At 34.8% G+C, this 12,173-nt stretch overlaps 1 protein-coding gene across 4 annotated transcripts in view; it reads right to left on the bottom strand.

The window, feature by feature from the left end:
* LOC140054892 (uncharacterized) overlaps positions 1-11,668 on the bottom strand; it is a 28,040-nt gene extending 16,372 nt beyond the window's left edge. For 2 of the 4 annotated variants that reach the window (XM_072100005.1, XM_072100009.1), the window contains exons 1-2: positions 11,479-11,667; positions 6,048-6,105 (exon numbers count right to left, since the gene is read on the bottom strand). The gene's annotated coding sequence lies outside the window, so the exon portion shown is untranslated. Of the gene's footprint in view, positions 1-6,047; positions 6,106-11,478 lie in introns of all 4 variants that reach the window. The other 2 variants (XM_072100026.1, XM_072100017.1) reach the window with 2 other exon arrangements.
* Between the last annotated feature and the right edge of the window lie 505 nt (positions 11,669-12,173).

Here is a 12,173-nt window from a genome sequence, read left to right as displayed (position 1 = left end):
GATCATGCTGATTTTATCAATTCAAATAATCATATAATGTACTAATCGAGAATAAATTCAAAGCAGTCAAGCTAAATTCATGGTATTAGTAGTGACTTGCACCATTTAAGTTTAATCACAATATGTGAATGAACAATTGTTAGATGAAACTTTACAGTATGATGTAAATGAAGGGACAAATGAGCAGTTCAAAAGCTCTGTCAACACTATCAAACTAGTTAGACAAAATAAATGTGATGTCCCAAATATGGTAGTGATATCCCTAAATACTGTATGATACTGATAGTGATATGATATCATGATGTCAATATCAGCACATCAAATTTTTCACATAAAAGTTTGATAGTGCAGACAAGGCCTAATTGTAATTTAATTGTCATAAAGGTAGGTAGAAGAATACTCCATAATGAATTGTCATGTAATATATGCTAAAACTAAACAGGTAGAAAGAAACAATTACAGGAAAACTGTTACCAGTAATTTCCTATGCTTTTACCGGTGTACCTTGAACATTTTGACGCTACTGTACAGGCAGAGTACTAACTGTACTGTAAGCCTTTGCTTGACTTTACAGTACAGGTACCTTAATCAGCTCACCCGTGATTGTTGCAATAGCTTTTTATACTTCATTCAAGTGACCACATCAAGTTGAGAAGCCAACAAGAATACTGTGAAATGGACTGTTGCTTTTAAATCGTTATCTTTAATAGATGGGATAAAAGTGGACTCCAACACAGTTCAATTTTGCATGTACCGTATATTTCGGTGTACAAGTCGCACCTGTGTATAAGACGCACCCCCAACTGAGAGTAAAATATCGGTATTTTTTATATCGTCGATGTATAAGACGCACCTTATATTTCATCAAAACAATGTTTTTTTAAATTGTAATCAATATTATTGTAATAATATATTTTGTTATATCTACAACGGCGTCCTTTATTTAGGTTTTTTCTTACCTAGGCTCGGCCGCGCCCAGCCTCAACAAGTTCTTTCTAACTTGTTATTCATGAGTTTCGCCGCAACATCGAGTGCATGACCGTGTGTGTAACACGCACGTGTGTGGGCTAGCCTCGCTCGATCATTTCGAGAGGGCGCACGTTTTCACGGACAATCGTATTCGATTAGTATCTATGTATCCGAGAAGTGTGTACGCTAGGTCCATGCTATAATCACCTGGAGAATATACTAGTTGAATACCGTACACCATGTGCCACCAAAAGAAGGGCTTGCGCTTGGGGTACGGCGATCGTGCGTATAACTACTGTATAAATACAGTAAATTCCAATCGTACGACGTAAACGTTTACAAATGAAATTTTATCGGAGCGCCATAATGAACAAATCTTTTCATCATATTTAGTATAACATCATGCTAAAATAACTTGAAAACTAGGCCTAGGCAGAAGCAGGTTGCCGTTACGTTAGTTAGTTACTGTAGCTAGGACTAGCCTACTCAGGCCTAGCAAACGAGGTGACGATAGCCTAGGCCTATAAAGTATGTACAATCTGTGTGGTGAGGCATTTATGTTCGGTGTATAAGACGCACCCTTAATTTAGAGGTCAAATTTGCGTGTCAAAAGTGCGACTTATACACCGAAATATACGGTAGGTCAACAAGGAATATGGCCGCAGAAATTGACCATTTGATATGCTACTGTAGTCCTACTCGCACTACTACACCTAAATTTCATCATATAGAGAGTACTGTATGCAAGAACGTAATTTCTAGGATTCTACATTGCTAGACATCCCATAAAATTATTGTTATTGAGATAAACAAACAATAACAAAAATGTTTTCTGATTCATGTGGTCTTACTCTTACTAAATAATATTTTGAACAGATTTGTACAGTACAGTACGACGACCATTTAGCTTTGTTCTACAAACCTCCTCCCAAGGAAACTAGTTTCTATAATAAATTAATGCTATCTGGAACATTAAAAATGTTATCAAAAATGGAACTTAATACTAAGTGAGTACTTGTAACTAAGTAAAGCACTTCTTCTAAACAGATCATCCTTAACGGATTGCTTACTGACGTCAACTACTGTAAGAATTTTAACACTAACAGCAATGTCCAATTCATCACGGATTGAAGATGAAATTAATGTCATCTAAATTTTAGAAAAAACTAATCTGAACAAACGCTATTTAATGTACAGTATGCACACTTGAATTCAATATTCAACATTATCAAATATTTATTTGTGATTACTGGTAATGGAATAAAGTGCTGATAGCATTCAATAAAGTGTTTTCGGCCAAAAACTGTAAACCTAACTTCAATGGATGTCGTTAAAATTTTATTAATTCACATGAAATCGTTGTTCTGATTTTGAATCAATGACAATTTTTTGTCAAGGCACAGATTGTTTCAATGTCCAAGCCTTTTTGATTCTAAAGATTATAATTGTTATTAGATTTCTTGTGGTACAATAATCCTCTCACATCTTGACTTGTCTAGAGTACATGATGGTAAAATAGCAGCCTAGACTGGATTAGAAAGGTTTTTAATATTTCCTTTCAATACAACTCGCTATCAGTACTACTGTATATTGATGTATCAACAGAAGATCATAACTGAATATAACAAAAGTACAATGTAGTTTCTATTTTCAGAATTGTAACAGTACGACTTGTATCACTAACTGTACAGTAACCATGTTGTACAATCAAAAATTTAAGTCATCAAAATTGCATTCAAAAATCCTAGAACATCATAGAACCTTTTGAAAGTTTGAATTTGCTAATAAATGAAATTTGAGGAATCAACTCCTTAAACTCCTTTATGAAACATGAGTAAATAGTCCTTCAATTAAGAAGTTTAGCCGTCGGTCGATTCATGTCATATGCTTGTTACATTGTTAATAGAGCACAGTACAGAACACTCATTGCAAAATATTGTCTCCTGGATATTGCTTTCTCAAAACAATACCAACTGGGAACAAGTCCATGGAGATTGTGGAAAAGCTATCGTATTCCTACGAAGTTAAGTATCTGTAAATGGAAGTTTTATTATTTAAATGCAAAATACAAAAAAGTTATATACCACAATGAATTACCAATTATTAGGTTCATTGGTATCAGTACTTTGTGTTTTGCCTTGAATGAAAAGAAGAAGATTTTGAATTTAATCGCAGTCAGAACATCAATGCAAGTTATAATCATGATCAATGAAGCAGCATACAAAAACTGTAAGTGTTACTGTTAGCGACAAAAGACTAGCAAACAGATAACCATTGTAAACTAAAACTACCTACTGTAGTACAGTAGTAGTAAGTGGTTAGTCTACAGTATAGGCTGAAACCAGGAAATAACTTTACCGTAACTATATTGAAGTTCACATTTAGCTTACTTTACACTGACCGTGAATGTTGTGATTTGAGTTTGTGTTTTCAATCAAATTACAATAAATACTGTACTATCGTATCATTCATATAATTATCAAATTTGAATTTATATCTGTACTAGTATACAGTAGTACTAGTGTTTTAAAACACATTTCTGCCTAAAAATAAAATTCTTTTTGAAAAGCAGTGCAACAGATTGTCATGGTAAAGTAGACAACTTGTTGTACTGTAGCTTGGGTGACAATAAGCAAAAAATGCCAAAGTTCCCGTTTTAATATTAATTGCCTTAATATTATTATTAGTCACATATTTTTACATTAAAAAAATTATATTAATAATGTTATTGTTAATATCATCGACAATACTTGGTTTCTGTAATATTTTGATTTCCTTGCCGTCCAGCAGTGGCGAGCAAATGTAGATAGTTCTTGAATCCTAAGTTAAGTATATTGATTGTTGTGCTCTTGTTTAAAACCAATAATAATTTACCTCCGCCAAGGAGGTATATGTAATCGGTAGCGTGTGTTTGTTTGTTTGTTTGCAGGATTACTCAAAAAGTAATTACAAGATCTTTACCAAAATGAATATACAGATAGATATGTGGTCAAGGACCATTCCATTAAATTTTGGGACCATTGTCCCAATTCTGGACCACTTTTTAGTATACTTTTCAGACCTGCTAGTGTTAAAAGATAGGACAGAATTTTTCAAAAGCCGGCGAGCAGTCTTAAAGTAACAAGTATACTGAAATTGCATTTTCTCGAGAACTACTTGTCCAAAAAACTTCATTTTTGTACAAGAGGCAAGAGTTATAATTTGTGATTTGTAATTTTAAAACATAATTTGATTTAATGTTCAAGTTTTTTTATGCCCCAGTAGTTTAAGAAACCTATTTTCTTTTCAAATTTACTCGTTTGATTTTCGCGTTGCTGTTCTATTGTTAGTCAACTGAAGCTATTGTTAATTGAAAGGCTTGTTACATAACCATTACACCAAACTCGCATACACATGCTTGTAGTGAAATTAGCCTAAATCACAAACAGCATTAAGACACACACAAATATATATATTTTTTTTTTTACCGGAGAAATCTTATGTAGGAGAATTTTACAGTAGGCAGAGGTATGCACTCTCGGAGTGGCTTTCTAGTTTATAAATTTAAACAAAACTAAATTTTTTTTAAAAGAAAATAACTACAGTACAGTACACAATACTAATAATCACTTCCTGTAATACTAATATCAAACTGCCTTAATAATAATACTAACTTGTAAACAATATATAACAAAGGTCCCTTTATATACATTTGGTTATTTCAAACTCTTACATTTCCTCACTGTTGAAAACATTAATTAACAATAACAACATACGTATTGTGTATTAAATACTTATAGAAAGACCGATACTGTACCTCTATTCAGAGGAAACCCCTATACTTTTCCATGAATACAAAGTGTAATATATTTTAACCTACTGTATAGTTAACACCTACACATCTACTGTACAAATAAGGAGAGACTTTGTTGGATTCCTTTGAATTATATGAGAAATATGTTGCAACCACAATGCGAGTAAAATCGCCGAGCGATTAAGGCAGGGGCACTGGTTACCATACTTAAAGCTCAGGTACAGGCATGAATTTTAAATATAATATCTGGTTAATTGTACATAAATCAAATATTTGTAACAGAAATCAAGACGAAAAACCATGAATTTTCCCTAATATGGTCAAATACAAAATTTGGCAAAATTCTGCCAAAAAAAAACAGGAAAGACTTTTTTTCAGTAGTTAGGTAGTTAGCATAATGTAATAACATGTCTGGTGACTCCCTAGAAGGTGAAAAAAAGATGGTGGATATACGGTGGATAATTTTTGCTATAGCATGAAAATAAAATTCTGAAGTTGAATAAAAATACCAGAAATGTAAAATTCAAGTTATATTACCTATATTTAGTCATCTGATAACATTTTTTACCACACAGTTTATTTTTCATAGCTTTTTAAAATGCCTCTCTATTTTCAAAATTTGTGTACAAAAGAATAGAGATTTTACTGTGTAATTTGAACTATCCCCCCACTGATATGAAAGTGCTAATTTTCAAAAAGCTCCTGTTAACACAAATAAAATCCCAAAAATTATGAAACATAGGGGAAACTATAGATCGATAATTATTGGAATGTATGATCAATAGAAATTTTTTGCCAGTACCTGGCCTTTAAAGAGCCAAAAATATCGGCATGGTTTCGAGGTGGATGCGCTTTTAATTTTGGAGGTGGTTTTTCTTGGATATTATAAACCAGTTCTTTATTCGAGACGAGTAGGGAATTGGTTAAAAAAATAGCCGCTGTTCAGAGGATTTCGCTGACCTTTATAAACTTGTTTAAGTACTGTACAGTATGTTTAATGCATTAAAATGATGCATTTCATTTTAAAAATAGTGTACTGTTAGTTAGGACTATAAAGCATAAGAAAACGCACACATTGGTCTGTAAATTTAATGCGACCAAATTACAAGGATACAAGGAAACGTTATTCATCCCATTTTTGGAAATTGTGTTGCTGTCTTATAACAATGCCGTAAAGAAAAGAGAAATGATAAGCCGAATATAGTGTATCGTAATAAATTCCCCTACAGTATCTTTACATTTACTGTGCTCAAATACATAACAATATTTATAAAGCTTACTATACCTTTGACTTCTTACACAACTCAATGTCAACAATCCACTATGTTAGATGACAGACCATTCTAAAATAAACAATAAAATACAACAGTTAGTTAGTCTCAGGAAGTAATCAAACTCCACCCTGTAACATACACTGTACTGTGAAGATACATCATTATAATATAATGCTAATTTGTTTGTTGCTTGAGGTTGGACTTATAGAATTTAAGTTGCCACATCAAGTGAACCAATTAACACATGTGACAGGAGGAGACTATTGTTGACAGGAGGAGACTATTGTCGGTATCAGGCTCCATGGTCGTGTTCGTACGGTGGTTAAAATAAGCGCTTAATTTCACCCATGCCTCGGGTTATAAATTGAGCGTTGTTCGTACTTGAAATATTTAACCGCTTAAATGCTTAATCGACGAATCACAAACCGGAAATTACGTTTTAAGGTCAGTTGTCTTTACAACCTACGACCCCATTTTCGCACGCTAGTTTCGTGTTGTATATTTTTTACTCGCGATCTTTCTTTACAATAACAATTACTTACTACCTTTTACACTGCTTATCCTTGCGACAAACCTTATGCCTCTTAACGCCGATAATCCTGCCGAAATATGCCTTCTCCTGACGACCATTATTTTACTCATTGACGAAGAATTTGAGCCCAATGTTACACGACGGAAACACCACCGACCAGCGGCTCCCCGACCAGCTAGGCCTACTAAGCGGTCTGTCTACACCAACAAGGACAGCACCAGCTGACGATCGCTCTCGAAGCGTGTATGGAAGAGCTTCGTAGGAGAAATAACGGGCCTAGGCAGCGAACGTTTGTCAAAATTTGACACATTGCCTCTATCGGAGATTTATTATCCTCGAAGGCCTAGTATAATTGGATTAACGCTGAAATAACCTGCAAATTTGGTGAACATTTTACCTCGAATTTTTTGTAGCCTGAGGCAAAAGTTAATTGGATCACGCGAACGGAAATCGGGAATAAGCTGGTATTTTCAACCCCTACGAACAGGCCCCATGTTCCTTAGAAAGTTTTGGTAGGACTGTTTATTGCCTGGTTGAAACATGACAAACAATAAATTTGCAATTGTTAAAATCTCAAAAGGTGACCTACTGTAAAACATTCTAATTTACCAAAAACAATGTTTAAATTGCAATGTGTACTGTACTCTTATGGAATAGTCTGTATGCATACCATGTTTTTTCAAGCACAACCCAAACTCTTAAAACCTTTCAACACTGTACTCACTCATAATTTTAAGCACCCACACAAATTCATAGCTAGCATCAACCCTACTGTTTGTCTTACTGTATACAGTAGCACCCACCCCCTCTGATTGCTACAGTAGGATTAACATCATGCGTGGTAAACACTTAAATATCCATCATTAACAATAACATAATGGACATTTAGCAACCAAAACAGTTTAAACAATCAAATATTGTTGACCCCATTGTGATCTGATCTCTGGTGTAGCGTGCAGCTATGTAGCAGACAATATTTAAATCTCCTTGCCTAATGAACCATTTGCTGAAACAAACCACCATGAAATTCACATTTTTAAAATATTCCTGTACTAACTTGACAGTGCAAAAACAGAAAATAAATTAAATCATAAAAATGTTGTTTGGCAAATACTGTACCGTATATTTCGGTGTACTGTATAAGTCGCACCTGTGTATAAGACGCACCCCCTAACTGAGAGTAAAATATCGGTATTTTTTATATCGTCGATGTATAAGACGCACCTTATATTTCATCAAAACAATGTTTTTTTTATATTGTAATCAATCTTATTGTAATAATATATTTTGTTATATCTACAACAGCGTCCTTTATTTAGGGTTTTTCTTACCTAGGCTCGGCCGCGGCCAGCCTCAACAAGTTGTTTCTAACTTGTTATTCATGAGTTTCGCACCCGCAACATCGAGTGCATGACCGTGTGTGTAACGCTCGATCATTTCAAGAGGGCGCACGTTTTCACGGACAATCGTATTCGATTAGTATCTATTTATTCGAGAAGTGTGTACGCTAGGTCCATGCTATAATCATCTGGAGAATATACTAGTCGAATACCGTACAAGATGTGGCCGCCAAGAAGGGCTTGCGCTGGGGGTACGGCGGTCGGCGATCGTGCGTATAACTATAAATAAATACTATTCCAATCGTAAACGTTTACAAATGAAATTTTATCGGAGCGCCTAAAACAGCTCCATAATAAACAAATCTTTTCATCATATTTAGTATAACATCACGCTAAAATGCCTTGAAAACTAGGCAGAAGCAGGTTGCCATTACGTTAGTACACTGTAGCTAGGCCTAGCCTAGCCAACGAGGTGACGATATGTACACTCTGTGTAGTGAGGCATTTATGTTCGGTGTATAAGACGCACCCTTAATTTAGAGGTCAAATTTGCGTGTCAAAAGTGCGACTTATACACCGAAATATAAGGTAGTTATCCATTTATTAGTACAGTAGCATGTTTACTGAAATGCTCTACCAGTTGTTCTGAACATTGTAAAAAGTACATTTACACCATATCCATCTGTAAACAAGTACTGGAATGTCCATCTTCCATCTAATTTACTAAATTACCTTTAATTTCTGCTTTTTTCAAAATTTATTTATAAAATGTATCGGTTTATGCCAGAGCTATTCTTTCAACTTAGGTATCCATCTGTTAAAGATCTGTTTCTGCAAGGTACTGTATCCATCTGTTAAAGATCTGTTTCTGCAAGGTACTGTATCCATCTGTTAAAGATCTGTTTCTTCAAGGTACTGTATCCATCTGTTCAAGATATGTTTCTGTCAAGTATCAACCTGTTAAAGATCTGTTTGCAGGATCTGTATCCATCTGTTCAAGATCTGTTTCTGCAAGGTACTGTATCCATCTGTTAAAGATCTGTTTCTGCAAGGTACTGTATCCATCTGTTAAAGATCTGTTTCTGCAAGGTACTGTATCCATCTGTTAAAGATCTGTTTCTGCAAGGTACTGTATCCATCTGTTAAAGATCTGTTTCTTCAAGGTACTGTATCCATCTGTTCAAGATATGTTTCTGTCAAGTATCAACCTGTTAAAGATCTGTTTGCAGGATCTGTATCCATCTGTTCAAGATCTGTTTCTGCAAGGTACTGTATCCATCTGTTAAAGATCTGTTTCTGCAAGGTACTGTATCCATCTGTTAAAGATCTGTTTCTGCAAGGTACTGTATCCATCTGTTAAAGATCTGTTTCTTCAAGGTACTGTATCCATCTGTTCAAGATATGTTTCTGTCAAGTATCAACCTGTTAAAGATCTGTTTGCAGGATCTGTATCCATCTGTTCAAGATCTGTTTCTGCAAGGTACTGTATCCATCTGTTAAAGATCTGTTTCTGCAAGGTACTGTATCCATCTGTTAAAGATCTGTTTCTGCAAGGTACTGTATCCAACTGTTAAAGATCTGTTTCTGCAAGGTACTGTATCCATCTGTTAAAGATCTGTTCTGCAAGGTACTGTATCCATCTGTTAAAGATCTGTTCTGCAAGGTACTGTATCAATCTGTTAAAGATCTGTTTCTGCAAGGTACTGTATCCATCTGTTAAAGATCTGTTTCTTCAAGGTACTGTATCCAACTGTTAAAGATCTGTTCTGCAAGGTACTGTATCCATCTGTTAAAGATCTGTTTCTGCAAGGTACTGTATCCATCTGTTAAAGATCTGTTTCTGCAAGGTACTGTATCCATCTGTTAAAGATCTGTTTCTGCAAGGTACTGTATCCATCTGTTAAAGATCTGTTTCTGCAAGGTACTGTATCCATCTGTTCAAGATATGTTTCTGTCAAGTATCAACCTGTTAAAGATCTGTTTGCAGGATCTGTATCCATCTGTTCAAGATCTGTTTCTGCAAGGTATCTATGTGTTTAAGATCTCTTCCTGCAACTTACAGTAGGTATCCATGTTGCAAGGTATCCATCCGTTCAAGATCTGTTTCTGCAAATTAGGTCGGTTTCTGCAAAGTGTCCTTTTGCTGTAAGTGTAAGGTATCAATATGTTTCTGTAGGTAACCATGTTTCTCTAAGTTATCCATGTTTCTTTCTGTTTCTGTAATTAATCAGGTTCATCATCTGTTTCCACAAGTTGACCTTTTTCTACTAACTGTATTCAATCAACAGAATATTTTAGATGTTTATATGAAATCAGTGTACGATACCTAGTGCCAACCAATGGTAGGTAAAAACCATTGCATTCCTAATGTACACATCAACACACATATTTAGTTGTCAGAATATCAATACTGTAAGACATACTGTTAAACATTTTACCCAATCGAAACACACTGAGAAAGCAGTGCTCCAAGCACGTACAGTAGCAAAGATTTTTAAAGAAAGGTTCGTTTTCCACAAAAGTTTTCTCCCGACACCACTCTGGCTATGGGGTTGAACAGTTTTAGAGAAACTAAACAATTTACTTTAATTCAAATTAATGAATTCTCATTTTGTTTACTAAAATAAAAGCCTGCAAAAACAATACACCAGTTAAGTAGTGTCAATAAGCTTCATATAGTACCACTCATACACAGTATATTGTAAGTACAGTATCCACCCACATTCAAGCAGATATCCTCCCAACTGTTATGCTCTAGGTACCAGTCCCATCTTCACTAAACCCACAGTAACACTAATTTTACTAACTGTAGAAAATAAAAAAACATTCAAAAAGTAGAATACACAGCAGGAACATCAAGAACAATATAATTTCAACACACTGGCATTAAAAATTAAAAAAAATTAAAGAGAATTCCATTTTCGTTAATACTGGACACTGGTGACTAGCAATTAACAATTGGTAGTGACAAGGACACTCCTTTTGTTTACCTAGTGAAGGCCTATATAACAACCCATCCCTGGATCAGGCTTACAGTATATATTGAGGCTACTGAACAGTACTACTTCGTATCCCTTGGGAGATAATCCACACATTAAATCAAAACAATGATAGGCTAGGCCTAACCCTAATAAATGTTTAAGTATTATTTTTGTCAAAAGACTCTTATAAAAAGTACAGAGTAATAAAAAAATTATTTTATTTTATCATTTGGTCTGGATTGGATTGGTCAGAGAGAGATAAGCTACCAGGCATACTACTTTAGTTTAGCCTAGGCCTAGTAGACAAGACCTAAGCTCTCGCTCAGCTATCTAAGGTTAAGTACCTTGACAAGACTAGGCCTAAACGAGACACCTAGCCTAGGTGTCTCGTTTAGGCCTAGACCTACTAGAGACTGTGCTGCCCTCTAGATAGGCCTACTAGACCAGTAGGAGCTAGGCCTAGGCCTAGCCAAGCCTTATATTTTTAAAGATCATTCCTACAAAAAGACTGATTTTCCGTCAGAAAATAGAACGAAATTACAAATGTCGGTTATTTCTTTAATTCTTATCCATATAAGCAATGCCTTACCTATAGAACTTTGTTTAAATAGACTTCGTATAGTAAATTGATGCTAACCATAGGCCTAGCCTAGATATGATATCATGCTAAACGTCTACGGATGCATTGATGGTCCACCCAAAACCCGGAAATCGACAAAAATCACTCGGCTGTGTGTGTTCGTTCGCAGTTCGACTTCCTGATAAAATGGCTGATTGGTGGAATCCCTCGATGGCATAGAGGGTATAGCCAAATAATGAAATAAACAAGACCCTCAAAAACAACAGAGGACGCTATTACTAGAACTTTTATTATGAAAATTATAATTATTATGAATTTTACAAAAACTGTCACTGTCGTGCATGAACCTTTCGTTATCAAAATAACAACGCATCTTTCGAAATAAAGACAAAATTAATATAGTATTAACTAGTTTAGTCAAAGTTAAGGGTTTGTTCTAACTTACTGCCACACATGAGGGACAGAAACCGTTAATATGGAGAATGAACAATGAGGGGAAAGGCAAAGAAAAGAAGATTCATAAAATAAAAATATAAATAACAATGCATTATAATAAGGGTAAATTAAGAAATTGAATAATTATAATGTCCTATCTTAAATCATAAATTGACTATAACACAAATACGTGGAATGGCCAAAATGTTCACAATTGGATTACTATGCGGACTCCATGAAACGCAATACACAGTATATGTATATCACAT

Source organism: Antedon mediterranea, chromosome 1, assembly GCF_964355755.1.
Source record: "Antedon mediterranea chromosome 1, ecAntMedi1.1, whole genome shotgun sequence".
Taxonomy (NCBI): domain Eukaryota; kingdom Metazoa; phylum Echinodermata; class Crinoidea; order Comatulida; family Antedonidae; genus Antedon; species Antedon mediterranea.
Note: the sequence above shows the minus strand (reverse complement) of the source record. Positions and strands in the feature narration are given on the sequence as shown.